The sequence below is a fragment of the Sinocyclocheilus rhinocerous genome, unplaced genomic scaffold (genome assembly GCF_001515625.1).
Source record: "Sinocyclocheilus rhinocerous isolate Xijiao unplaced genomic scaffold, SAMN03320098_v1.1 scaffold792, whole genome shotgun sequence".
NCBI lineage: Eukaryota > Metazoa > Chordata > Actinopteri > Cypriniformes > Cyprinidae > Sinocyclocheilus > Sinocyclocheilus rhinocerous.
The window spans coordinates 683,753-698,369 of NW_015626872.1; positions in this window are offsets into that span (position 1 = coordinate 683,753).

The following is a 14,617-nucleotide window of genomic DNA, read 5'->3' on the forward strand; positions in this document are numbered from 1 at the left end:
ATGTCAACAAATAGAAAAGTCAGCCATCTATTAATTATCATGTTAATTACTGTGTGCCTTTAGCCCCAACAGCAGGGGCGCTTTTTACCCCAAATACCATACTTTTACATATTCTTTCGTTATTTAAAAACTGTTGCTTTAATTATCTTAAACAAAACTGAAAATCATAAAGAAGACCTTTGTCTCAAAATATATGCATAAATTTTAGCGATTCTCATTTGCTACTTAAATCTACAACATTTTAAAAAACATAAAATATTAGATCAAGTAAGCACAGAATCGACTTTGCGCTGCTGCGCACGATCGCGTCAAGGATCAGACAAATATACACGTGCATCTTGAAAAGTGAATGTTTTGGATAGTGCTACGCCACGTTTTTGTGCCATCTAGTGGTTTAGATGAAAATAATATCAAAGGCGCCTTTTACCCCGGGGCGCATTTAGCCCCGTTGTACCCTATATACAGTGCTGCTTGAAAGTATGTGAACCCTTTAGAATTTCCTATATTTATGCATAAATATCACCCAAAACAATCAGATTTTTGCAAAAGTCCTTAAAGTAGACAAAGAGAATCCAATCAAACAAATTAGACAAAAATATTTTCTTTGTCATTAATTTATTCAGGAAAACGATCCAATATTACATATCTGTGAGTGGCAAAAGTATGTCAATCACTAGGATTAGCAGTTAAAGGTGCACTAAGCGAATTTTGCCAAATGATGTTGATATCTGAAAGCACCAAAACAAACACGCCCATACCCCAACAGGACCTCGCCCTTATTTTGACATCTCCGCCCCACACATATGTACACAACCCTGGCATAACGACGAATGCGGAAACAAGTGAAGATGACACACAAGCATATTCAAACAAAAGCCAACACATAAGTTGTGTGAAACAAAGTCAACGTTACTCATCAAGAAGAAACAAAGCAACCTCGGCGTCCAATTCCAGGCCTTCCTGCTTCTTGAGATCTCTCCACCGCTGGAAAGCTGCTCCGATATTTACACGCATCCTACCTCTTGCCTGATCGTAACTAATGTTTTGTTCCTCTGATATTTTTCTCTTTTTATCTGCCATCTCTCTCTATCTATAATCGATCTGCTAATATCCGTCCTGTGCACTCAAATTGAGCGCTCTCTTCTCTCTATCATTACTAGACATGCCCCTTACTGATTGATACAAGTGTGTTTTGGGACTCAGTCCGACACTGTGGTCAAAAGAGTTTTTCAAATAGTGCTTAGTGCACCTTTAATTTGAAGGTGAAATTAGAGTCCATCTGTTCAGAGGTGTTTTTAATCAGTGAGATGACTATCAGGTGTCAGTGTCTGCCCTGTTTTATTTAAAGAACAGGGATCTATCAAAGTTTGATCAGGTTTGTGGAAGTGTATCATGGCACGAACAAAGGAGATCTCTGAGGACCTAAAAAAAAAAAAAAAAGGGTTGCTGTTTCTCCTCAGGCTATAACCACCTCTAAAGTATTTGATCACCAAATTTTGACTCCTCAGATCGTGTACAAATGGAGGAAAGTCAAGACCACAGTTACCCTCCCCAGGAGTGGTCCACCAACAAAGATCACTCCAAAAGCTACATATATCAAGTTCTGGGAAAAACATCACAGTAATCATTTCTAATCAGCAGAAGTCAATGGTAAGCACAACTAGCATGCCAAACTATCAGGCCTTTTCTAGTCGTTCTTCCACTAATGATGTAACATTCATCAAGATAATGATCTGAAACTCATCAAATGTTGTGCAAGAACAATTAAACATGCAAAACACTCGCAAGGAGCACTCCGTAATGACCCGGACCGTCCGACTCCAGACCTTGATTCACTAGAACTCAAAGGAGACAAATTGGACATGCCACAGGAATTCAGAAGAGCTGAGAAGAGATTTCCTGCTGTTAAGAGAATGTGTTGTTTGTAAAGCTTTTTTTAGTGACCCTTACATAAATTAATGGTTAGGTAAACCGGACTCTTACTTCATCCACATTAAAGGAATAGTTCACCCAAAAATAAAAATTTGCTGAAAATGTGTGCTCACCCTCGGGCCATCCAAAATGTAGATGAGTTTGTTTCTTCTTCAGATTTGGACAAATGTAGCATGGCTTGTAATTGCTGCTTGATCTGTGCAGATTTTATAGATTTCATCCTAAATGTGTGCGTACGCACAAAAGCTAGATTTTGCGTACGTACAAAAGTTTTCAGATTTATAAAGCCATGCGTACACCAGAACCTGCGAAAAATTCCCTTTGTAATGCCCAGTCAGCGGAAGATTGTGCATACATGAATCTCCACCCCGTCTCCTCCACGAAATAGCCATATACGGAGCTTACAACGCCTAGTTTTAATATGCATAATGCAATCTGCATATCATTTCCATGCATATTCCATCCACATGACACCATGTTTAACGCAGTTAAGGGTACAATACGTTGAGAAAATGAGATACGTACTATAAATGCTTTTTCTAATGTTTCTAATGTTCTACTGTCATCAGACCAATGGACTGTTTGATCAACGAGTGCTTCCTTATGTCTGTCGTTCTCAGAACATGAGTTTTGCTATTTAGAACACAATTTAAAGAGGAATTGTCATGTGCCAAGCAATCCTCGCTGTGATTAAAACATAAAATCGCATACCACAGGAAAATTGTTTGAAAGCAGCACATCCACTGCAAATATTTTAAATACACATAAATATGCGGTAATTTCTGGATAATAATTCCATGAAATTTCAGTGCTTAACTTCATTATTGAGAGTGTCATATTTAATCTAAACGTGTATGTCAAATGTAAAACAGACTTTAAAATCATTCTGTTTGCTTCCTTATTTCGCTCACTCCAGTAAAAGAGTGTACGCATGGTCTAGAGCAGGGGTTCCCAACCCTGTTCCTGGAGATCTACCTACCTGCAGACTTCAGTTCCAGCCCTGCTCCAGCACAGCTGTCTGTAATTATCAAGTGCTACCTAAGAGATTAACTAGCTGGTTCAGGTGAGTTTGATCAGGGCTGGAGCTGAACTTTACAGGATGGTAGATATCCAGGAACAGAGTTGGGCACCCCTGGTCTAGAGCGTCCGTACGGTGTGCACATATTTACGCCTAGTTTATTTTTTATAAATCCTGATATGTGCGTGGAAAATTGCGTACGCACAAAATGGGCATGGAAATGTGCGTACGTTTATACTTCAGGCCCCAGATGACTTTTTCACTGGAGGAAGGGTCATAATGGATTATGGACTCATATTTTAGCCAGAAGCAATGGTTTGAAATTAAAAGCATCTCAATGATGGATTTGTTTCTTATAAATACACAGCTTTTAGCTTCTTAAGACATTAACTGATAGACTGGAGTGGTGTGTATTACTTGTGGATTATTGTGACGTTTTTATCAGCTGTTTGGACTCTCATTCTGACGGCATCCATTCACTGCAGTGGATCCATTGGTGAGCAAACGATGGAACGCTACATTTCGCCAAATCTGATGAAGAAACAAACTCATCTATAGTGGAGCTCAATAAACAACCTACAATTTCCTATATTTCGAGGTCATTGCTTAGTCATATTGAAGTTATGCTAACAGGAGTAAAAGCACAATTTTTAAGCATATTTCATGAGTTAAATATATTCTGAAGCACAGTTTAAAATACTTAAATGAGATTTTTGAAAAAGAACTCGGATCAAAATTAGAGAACACTTTCAGATACCTACAAGTTATTGGTGTTAATCTGGCACCTCGTGCTAATTTCCTTAATTAGTTGACACTTTTTTTTTAACTGGCAGCCTAACTTTCCAGTTTTCACTGATTTTGCAAGATGGTGAGCCGTTCTAAAGTGACAGCAAGTTGTCCAGATGAAGGCCAACAGCAGCCATAGCAAGAGAAGTTGGTTGTTCCAAATCTGTGATTTCTATAATATTGCATCTTTACAATGTCACTAACACATTCAAGTCCCCCAAAAAGGTTGCTTGCCCACAAAAGACAAATGCATGAGAGGGCAGGATAATGCAGCCTCTCATTGGGGAATCGGTTCAACACTGCAGCTGGAATTGCTTGCCAGTTCAGCGCTGAACAGGGTAAGGATCTGTCTCGGCATACAGTGTCTCGACATTTAAGAGAATTTGGACTGAGAGCCCACTCTGCAATGACCAAACCTCTCATCAGCAGAAAGAATCAATAGGCTAGACTAACCTTGGCTGAGGAGCATGTTGTGTGGAGAGAGGAGAACTGGTCAAAAGTTCACTTTAGTGATGAGAGCAAGTTTAATTTGGATCCAACGTGAAACATTATGTTTTTGTTGAACTGCCTAGGTTATTTTTTAAAACACTGTTCTACTAGCATGGTATAGCCACAACTAAAATGCCTTCAAATTTTGAATGATGAAGATTACATTGAGAAAAAAAAATCAAGTGTTCATAAATTTTCTAATCTCCACTGTACATACTGGATGGCCTAAGCAAGAGTACATTTTCACTTTTGGTTGAACTATTGCTTTAAAATTGTGTTGTTGTTTTTTTTAGTGATACAATTTGCTTTTCCTTTTCTTTTTTTGTCATTTTATCAGCAGTGCAAGTGGAGAGATGACAGCAGCATTTCTTACCACAGGACTGTGCAATTTTACAGGGACATCTCTGGATCTCTCTATTTTCAGTCTGCCAATAAACATAAACCTGAGAGTACATTTTCACTTTTGGTTGAACTATTGCTTTAAAATTGTGTTGTTGTTTTTTTAGTGATACAATTTGCTTTTCCTTTTCTTTTTTTGTCATTTTATCAGCAGTGCAAGTGGAGAGATGACAGCAGCATTTCTTACCACAGGACTGTGCAATTTTACAGGGACATCTCTGGATCTCTCTATTTTCAGTCTGCCAATAAACATAAACCTCTCTGTAATGCAGTTTTAAAACCGTACACCATGTGCGCTCCACTTTAATGTTCATTTGTAGTCCTAAAATCTAGTTTGTGTAGCCGGTTGCTCTCTGTGTCCTGTATATATTTGAACTGTTCTTTGCAGTGTTTTATCTGCTCATTAAAGTGAAATTAGTGGATGTGTCCATGTTGTGCAAGCTTTCGTGCCTTGAGGAAAATATATAAGAAGTGCAACTGAATTATTCACGGCTGAATTTTTCCTCAGGTTTCAGCTTTATCATCCTTATGTTTCGGTGTGATGGTGCTTCAGATGCTTGGGAAACACATGACTTTGTTGGTGGGAATCTTTTCAGGTCTTGTTTCCAACTGTTTATGGCCAGCTGTAAATGGGTTGGTGTGTTTGGTGCTCTGGACAGGTGGTATCTGGAAAATGTAAACAGGTTGCATGATAGATGCATAAATTGTTTGGCCTGCAAAGTCAATAAAATGCGGGGTGTGCGTGTTTTGATTTGAACCTTTTTTCCTTTTCAGCTCCAGGTGAACCGAGAGACGTGTGTGGACAGCATTATGCATCATATACTGCATGCAAGTGTGCAAACTGTTATCTGTGCGTGTATATAATACCACACTAATGACGTAAACAGTTTTACAGCTTCATTTTAGACCGAAAATGAAATTTGGCTTTTCTTAGAAAGCTTGTGAATGCCTGTGATATTTCAAGGAATAGTTTACCCAAAAATCAACATTTGCAGAAAATGTCCTCACCCTCAGGCTATCCGAGATGTAGATGAGTTTGTTTCTTCATCAGATTTGGAGATATGTAGCATTGCATCAATTGCTCACCAATGGATCCTCTGCAGTGAATGGGTGCCGTCAGAATGAGAGTCCAAACAGCTGATAAAAACATTAAAAAAAAATTCACAAGGAATCCACACCACTCCAGTCCATCAATTAATGACTCGTGAAGCCAAAAGCTGCATGTTTGTAAGAAACAAATCCATCATTAAGATGCTTTTAACTACTGCTTCTGACTAAAATATGATAATCCTTCATCCTATATCAAGATGTTTTAAAACTTCAAACCATTGCTTCTGGCTAAAATGTGAGTCCGTAATACATAATAACGCTTCCTGCAGTGAAAAACTCTTCTCGACAGAATCAGGAGAAAAATCTGCACAGATCAATGTTTACAAGCCAAAACAGCTCTAAACAAATATGTGGGTGGATTTTGATGTGAGAGACAACAGAGGATGCACTTTGTCACTCAAGGAAGCGTTATTATTGATTATGGACTCATATTTTAGTTAAAAACATTTTATTGATGGATTTGTTTCTTAGAAACAGCTCTTTGCTTCACAAGACATTAACTGATGGACTGGAGTGGTGTGGATTATTGCAATGTTTTTATCAGCTGTTTGGAGTGACGGCACCCATTCACTGCAGAGGATCCATTGGTGAGAAACTCATGCAATGCTACATTTCTCCAAATCGGATGAAGAAACTCATTTACATCTTAGATGGCCTGAGGGGGAGCACACTTTTCAGCAAATTTTCATGGTAAACTATTCCTTTAACATCGAGCCCAGTGTGGTCTTTATGATAATTCTCCTCAGTATTCTCATCAGTGGTGAATCTTTGCGCTTACCCGTCTGGCTCATCTGTTTACATTCTTTGAGCAGCAGAGAGCGTCGATGGGCCCCCGGCAGACAGACCACTGCATATGTCCAATCCAAGTAGGAAAAACAAACAAGCTGCTGAACATCCTGTCCGGCCTCAGTCAACAACACACTCCAGATCACCTGAGGGCACAGCCAGGTCCTCTCTATCTCCACCATGCCTCATTCTTGATGAGGTGCTGCTCTCATCATCGGTTTAGGGATGGTCGTTTCTGTGGTTACAATCAACAACGACTTCACTGAAATATCTCTTGATATAGTGTAATATAATAGCCTTGTGCATTCATTCACCGAATGGACCCTTTCACATTTCTGGGTTTGCAATGAGGTAAACAATAACAGGATAAACTTCTATAGAGATTAATGGGAGACTGTAGCAAATACAATTCTTGTGTTCCCAAACTCCAACAGAAAAACAAAAAATCCACTATTGCATTTCCACAGTTATCCAAAAGAAGATGGATTTACTGCAGAGTAACAGTACTTGACTATACTTCAGTATTGATTTAGGGAACTTGTACTTTACTTGAGTTCTGAATACTTGTACTTTTACTCAGTTATACCTATAAGGTAAAAGTAGTACATTTACCTAATTACAAGTTCATGTAGATTTAAAAGTTCAGATTACATATCGTTTGACTTAAATAATTTCTCAGTGAGTTAAAATTTAATTTATTTATTCGAATGTGACTTAAGATAATAGTGATTAAATTATGACAGAATGTTGATGTTTAGGTGAACTAGTCCTTTCAGACATGTGCCAGCTAGAAAAAAAAATCCTTAGTGTTGAGCCCTGATGTTATTAAATGTTCTCTTTCTATTTCTAAAGTGTTCTAAACGCTTCTCATTAAGTTTGGGAAGATGTTTGGCGTGTGTTGTTTTTCAGATGCACATTATAAGCGACTCAAACTCACAGCACTCGCAGCATTAACTAAGTTACTGACGCTGTGCATTTATTTATTTAATTAAAAATCGAATAAAGCAGCCTTTATGATTCAGCAATTGCATTAAGCCAAATCGCGATTCGGTTCGATTCGATTAATCGTTCAGCCCTAGACGTAGACTTTTAAGTACATTGACATATATTTTGACATCTTGGGTACAATTTGTCAATACTTTTTTTCCACCCCTGTTGAAATTAAAGCTAATTTACTAGCTTAATTTACCTGAGAATCTGCGATATGCAAAATTTCCAGTCCAAACTGTGTATTCACGCCATGTCAGAAATATGAAAATTACAATTTTCAGTTTCAATTAACAAGTTCCTTGGTGGGCGTAAGTTGCATTTCTTTAGCACGACAACACACCTACGCCTCACAGCAGCGTTTCCCGTGCTTCACTCATGCAAAGTTTCCTTCTCAGAAGCGCACTCGTCACGAGCAAAAATAAATAAATAAATAAATAAAAACTTACAGCACAACACGTGAAGTTTGAGCTCAATGAAAACGATTCTTGCATTTAGAAATCAACGGTTTGAATCAGTACGACCAATCCCTTCAGCAATGAACTCTCCAAATCCATCAGTGAATCAATATAGCCTACATTGTGACGCACTCACTGAACTACAAGTTCACATTCATTACAATACAGAATCATTACAATACATTAGGCTGCTCTTGCAGTGTCACCAAGAACGCAAAAATATATACTGTCTTTATCTAAATAGCCTACTTCACACTCTTTGTTCGTCCTTTTTTATATAAACTGTATGGTGATATAATGAATTTGAAGTCTTATCCAATAAAATATTATTACAAGGAAAAAGAAAAAAAAGACAAAACTTTTTGGTGAGTCTTAAGAAGACTGATTATACCTGCGCAGGTCCAAAGTTATAGGCTACCGTAAAAATATTTGTAAACCTCCAGGTCTGATGTATGGTTCATGTGAACTCCAGTACAGTTTGCAGTAAAAAATGAATGCAATCCATCTTAATAACCACTATCAGTGATGTATAAGTTAGAGCTTTGTGCAGATATTTTATAATTGCATTATTTATTAAAGGCATATTTCACCCCAAAATGAAAATTTGCTGGAAACTTACCCTCAGGTCATTCAAAATGTAGATGAGTTTCTTCATCCGATTTGGAGAAATGTAGCATTGCATCACTTGCCCACCAATGGATCCTCTGCAGTGAATGGGTGCCGTCAGAATGAGAGTCCAAACAGCTGATAAAAACATCACAATAATCCACAAGTAGTCCACACCACTCCAGTCCATCAGTTCATGTCTTAAGTAAAAATGCTGCGTGTATTTGTAAGAAACAAATCCATCAAGACGTTTTTAACTAAAATACGAGTCCATAATTCATAATTATGCTTCCTGCAGTGAAAAAGTGGTCTGGTCTGAATCAGGAGAGAAATGATTCAGATCAAGCACCGTTTACAAGCCAAAACAGTTCCAAACAAATATTATGATGTATTTATCAGCTGTTTGGACTCTCATTCTGACGGCACCCATTCACTGCAGAGCATCCATTGCTGAGCAAGTGATGCAATGCTACATTTCTCCAAATCTGATGAAGAAACAAACTCATCTACATCTCGGATGGCCTGAGGGTGAGCACATTTACAGCTAATCTTCATTTTTGGGTGAACTATTCCTCTAAATCGGCTTCTCTCTGAATAATCGGCTTTATGAGAGCAGACAAATCCAAGTGCTGTTCTGTGCATTTGGTAGTAAATCTAAAGGGACGCTTACTTTTAACAACACAGTGAAACTGACGTCTTCTCCAGAGTCATTGCCTAGATACAGTGGTAAACAGATGCCGCTAATATCAATGCTGATGACGCAAGTGTAAAGAAAAGGGACCAGCAGGGCCAGTGACAGAGATTCACATTCAGACCAAGTGTGAAAACAGTCCAGTTCACACATCAGCTCCTCAGGCTGACTCTCTGGATGAGGGAGAAGATGAATGCGGCTCAACGGGCCAATAACGCAGTGATGGGAGTCCTGAGGTGCAATGATTGGCAGTCTGTGTCAGAGAAGACTGAGTGAAGCATTCACAAGGAATTATCCGCCAGTGACACACCACTCACCTCTCAATAATCCTGTTAAAGGACATGCCCTCGAGTCCCTGAGGCCAGAACACGGCTCTTCCTCTCTGGGTTTCATCTGCTTTCGCATCAAGCGATACCCACACTCACCATTAACTCACAGATGGTGACTGAGATGCATTTCTCCATGGATATATTGGCAATTTATTATCCTCTCAATGGCAAATGGCTTTGCTTTGTTAGGTGTCTGGATCCACAGCGACCTGTGGATATTGCAGTTGTGTTGTTAGTTTGGAAATGATGAATTAAGGAAAAATGAATTCTTGGAAGAGGGTGTGTTCACTAAACACGGAATTTCTTAGGCAAGCTCTTGGCTGATGGATTTTATATTTAGACTGCCTCACAGTCGTACTAAGCTCATCTAAACACTGTGTGCAGATAAGTCAGCTTCATTAATTTTCCTCCCAGAAGACCTTTCTACATTATACTGAGAGTGAGCTGAATGTCAGGACCTGAGTGAGAGCAGGTTCAAATGATCATCCAGATTTCCTACAAATCTTATTGAGAAATCGTCTATTAAAAGAGGCGTCAGCTTAAGTTGTGGTTTACCTTTTTTGTTTTTAATTAAGAGTATTTATTTTGTAATTTACAATTGTATATTTTTATAGCTTAATTTTCTAACATTTTGATATGTTTCAATTTGCTAACATATGCATTAGCTAGCCAATGAAGACATTAACTAATGACAAGAGTAATAATTTTACAGTACTGAGTTGATTTTTTAATCATTTTACCTATATATATATATGGGGGGGGTTACAAATATTGGCCGAACCAGGGTTATTATCGTTAACTAAAACTAAAACTATTAGAACATTTTTGTTAATTGAAATTAAGCTGAAATAAAATAAAATATAAATATTCAATAAAAAAATTTAAACTTATTTCAAAGCAACTTTTCTTTAAGTTAAAGCTCTAAAATTGCTAAAGCAAATTAAAATAAAAACTAAAATGGAACTGAAGCTAAAATTGAAATTAAATAAATTAAACCTAAATAGTAATATTTAAATTTAAAAAAACTCTAATAAAAAATAACAAAAGAACATAACAAAATTACTAAAAATGCAAATTCTAAATAAATAAAATAATTTAATATATTATATAAAATAATTTATATATTATATATATAAAAAGCTCAATCTAAATGTTAATAAAAACTATAACAGCATATAAATAAACAAATAACAATGGGTCTAACAAGATGAACACAGCAACCAGTAATACTGAATCTCTCTGCTCATTTTCACTATAATTGATAACCCAGTCACAAGAAGGTGCCAGTTGCATTTGTATGAAACAAGAGAGAACAATACAAGACGGAAAAATTAACAAAAGAAGAGCTGTTTTATAAATGATAATTAAACTACATTAACATATAGAACCTTATTGTAAAGTGTTACCTATAATTTCATATTTTCATTAATTTAGTGTTTGTATGTTTATCCTTTAAGATTTAAAACATTTATTTGTAGCATTAATTCTGCAGCTGTAATTTTGTGTAAATGCACATTTTCACCGGATATATACTGTTCGCATCAGAAGCATTTCTGTGACGCAGCATATCATCTGATGGAATAATGGAATTAAAGCACAGAACATGACGTTCTCGCACTGCCCAATTTTCAACTGCAGATGCTTGAGAACCATCTGGTCATTACAATTCTTCAGCTGAGAGACACAAACCCAACTACATTAACATATAGAACCTTATTGTAAAGTGTTACCTATAATTTCATATTTTCATTAATTTAGTGTTTGTATGTTTATCCTTAAATATTGAAAACATTTATTTGTAGCATTTATATTTTAGCATTAATTCTGCAGCTGTAATTTTGTGTAAATGCACATTTTCACCGTATATATACTGTTCGCATCAGAAGCATTTCTGTGACGCAGCATGTCATCTGATGGAATAATGGAATTAAAGCACAGAACATGACGTTCTCGCACTGCCCAATTTTCAACTGCAGATGCTTGAGAACCATCTGGTCATTACAATTCTTCAGCTGAGAGACACAAACCCACACAAATTAGTCTGACACAAAAGTACACAGACGTAAGAAGCACTGGAGCGAATTCCACAGAGAGGAAAAGATGCTGTTTTGCATCAGCGAATATTATTGAAACAGAGCCAGGGGACAAAATACAACTTAAAAAGCCAGAAAACCCCCTTTAGTCTTGTATATGTCCTAAATGAGCTTCTGCCTTCGGTCGCATGATGTATGAAATTAATGTGCTGCATGCTCTCTATGTGATTCTGTAGTGTAACTGCTCATAAGGCCACGGCGTGGTGTATGTATTTTTTATAAACCTTCAATTTGACCCCAAGAAAGGACTGAGATAAAACAGAGACGCACACAGGATGAAACGCAGTCCCAGCTGGCTTTATTCACACATATACAATATCCTTCATCTCACATGGCCTGCTGAAATGCTATAGATAAAAACATCCAGACATGCAGCCTTATTTTTAATGTCTGCTGAATCAAAGCAACACAAACGTCTGAGAATGTGTCTAATCTGGACGTCTGGCTACCGAACATTTGATCTCATTGGGAGTTATGAAAACCTAATCACAGTTTTGTAGTGGAAAAAATGTTTAGATCTGAGCTATATTTAATCATTATGTGTTAGTTGTGAGATCAAAAAGCACTCAAAACTTATGATAAACAAGTATTTCAAGTTAAAGGGGTCATATGATGCTGCTAAAAAGAACATTATTTTGTGTATTTGGTGTAATGAAATGTGTTTATGCGGTTTAAAGTAAAAAAAAACATTATTTTCCACATACTGTACATTATTGTTTGTCCTCTATGCCCCGCCTTTTTGAAACGCGTCGATTTTTACAAAGCTCATCGATCTGAAAAAGCGAGGTGTGCTGTGATTGGCCACCTATGACCCCTTTAAGACTTGTGACAATGTTGTTTTCCACACAATACTTCATTTAAAGGTCACGATAGGTCACTTACAATGGAAGTAAATAAGGGAATTTTAGAGGATTTGTGAAGTGTACTCAAACAATCTCATAAAAGCACTTACAATTATTCTTTGGTTCAAACTATTATTTGAGCTTTAGGACTGTTTAAATCATTATTTTAGGGTTTTAGGGCATTGTCAACTTTGCACAGAAAAGACTGTAGGCTAAGTGATTTTTTCCACACTGAACACATCTGGTTTACTTCTTGTGGCTCAACTGTTTAAACAGTGAATATTAGAATGTTGACATATTAACAGGCTTAATTCAGTCTTCATACATTTCATTTGTGTGGTAATTAACATTATGCCTCAAATGCTGTTGATTGAGCTTAACTTGCATTGAGCCCAGATTTGGTCTTCCAGCACACACGGCCCATTTTAGTTCACTTTCATGGATTTACATGCCTTCTCATCCTTTTTATCTCGTGGTTCTCGATTGTGACTGATACGGCACCCGATCGAGAGCAAGAAGGTCTTCTCAAAAAATGCAAGCCATGTATTCTCCCGTATAAACACTATAAATTCTGCTTGTCTTTTCTTGGTCTGAGTCCAGATGCTGGGAATCGGAGGGTTTGTGAACTTTCTGCTATTGTATCATGACCAGATTTGGACACACGTCTCTGTCGAACATGAAAGTCATGTTGCCAGGGATGTAACAGTACCTGGAATCCTCTGTTTGGCCAAATCGTGCTGGAAGATGGAAACTCGTGGACAGCAGAAAACCATCAGCTGAAGTTTATACAGTGAGTGCAGACGGAAGGCTGCTCTGGCATTACATAATGTCAAAATAGGATTAACTGAAGAAATACTTTAATCCAAACGTACAAACGCCACGTGGACAAAGAGCTCCATCTGAATATTTTTAACATCTGTTTTGTGCATATTTTGCATATTCTTAAACTTAGTATATTGGTTGTTTTGCAATCGGTTTATGATGCAGAGATGAAATCATTTAATTCCAGACGAGCTTTGTGAATTGCATGTGAAATATTCTAATAATGTTTCCTATAAACACCTTGTACAGTATATCGTCATGGCACTACATCTTCTCTCAGTCTGTATAGACTGTTAAAATGCTGGAGGTCAGTTTGTGATGAAACAGCGCTGCCCAGGGATGAGCTCGAGACATTGTTTGCTGTGCTCTGCACATTTACTAAAATATTATATTCCTAAAATAACCAATTGAACTTTAAGCCCCATGTTTGATGGTAACTGCCACTTCAATTATCAAATTATGATAAAAAACTCCATCATTAAATGCATTGCCAATGTTTGAACATCATTATGCATGGGTTACAGAGAGGATTCACTGTAAAACAGTGTCTCTCAGCCAAACATGAAGAATGAGACAGTGTTCAACAGGGGGCAGTACAATCCAAAAAACAAATCAAGTCTAACATTAAATAACAAGAGTTTAAACAAGCAGTGTTTGCCTGCACTCTAAGAAGAGTCTGTAAAAATAGGGCTAAATGGACGGTGTTAATATGAATTTTTCACAGGTGTTTTACCTGTATTTTTAATTATGCCTGCTTGTGTTGTGTTTTGGGGTTAAATGAAATCTCAGTCAACTTAACAGATAATGTGCTGACAGAAAATAACCAGCACCTTTTCTGTTTTTCTACTGATTTTTTTCTTCTAGTGTGTTGTAACCTCACCACCACAGTTCAGATTAAATCGGGTTCTAGCTGGTCTAAGCTGGTCAATAATGGTCCTCTAGGGTGAGCATTCGTCCTCTTGCATGGACACGCATATTTGCATTGCTTTGGCCATTCTCTGTATATCCAGCTTTCTCGCACACCATGATTGGTCGATTATGTGCAATGCTTGCACGCAATTTGTCAGACTACCTTTCAGTCATTACCTTCATTGCTGCATTCTTATGTGGTTGCTAAGGTGTTCTGACTGTTTTTGGTGCATTGTTATGTGTTTTCTAAGGCATTCTGACTGTTTTTGGTTAATTGTTATATGGTTGCTAAGGCATTCTGATGGTTTTAGTGCGTTGCTATGTGGTTGCTAAGGATGTTCTGACTGTTTTGCTGCATTC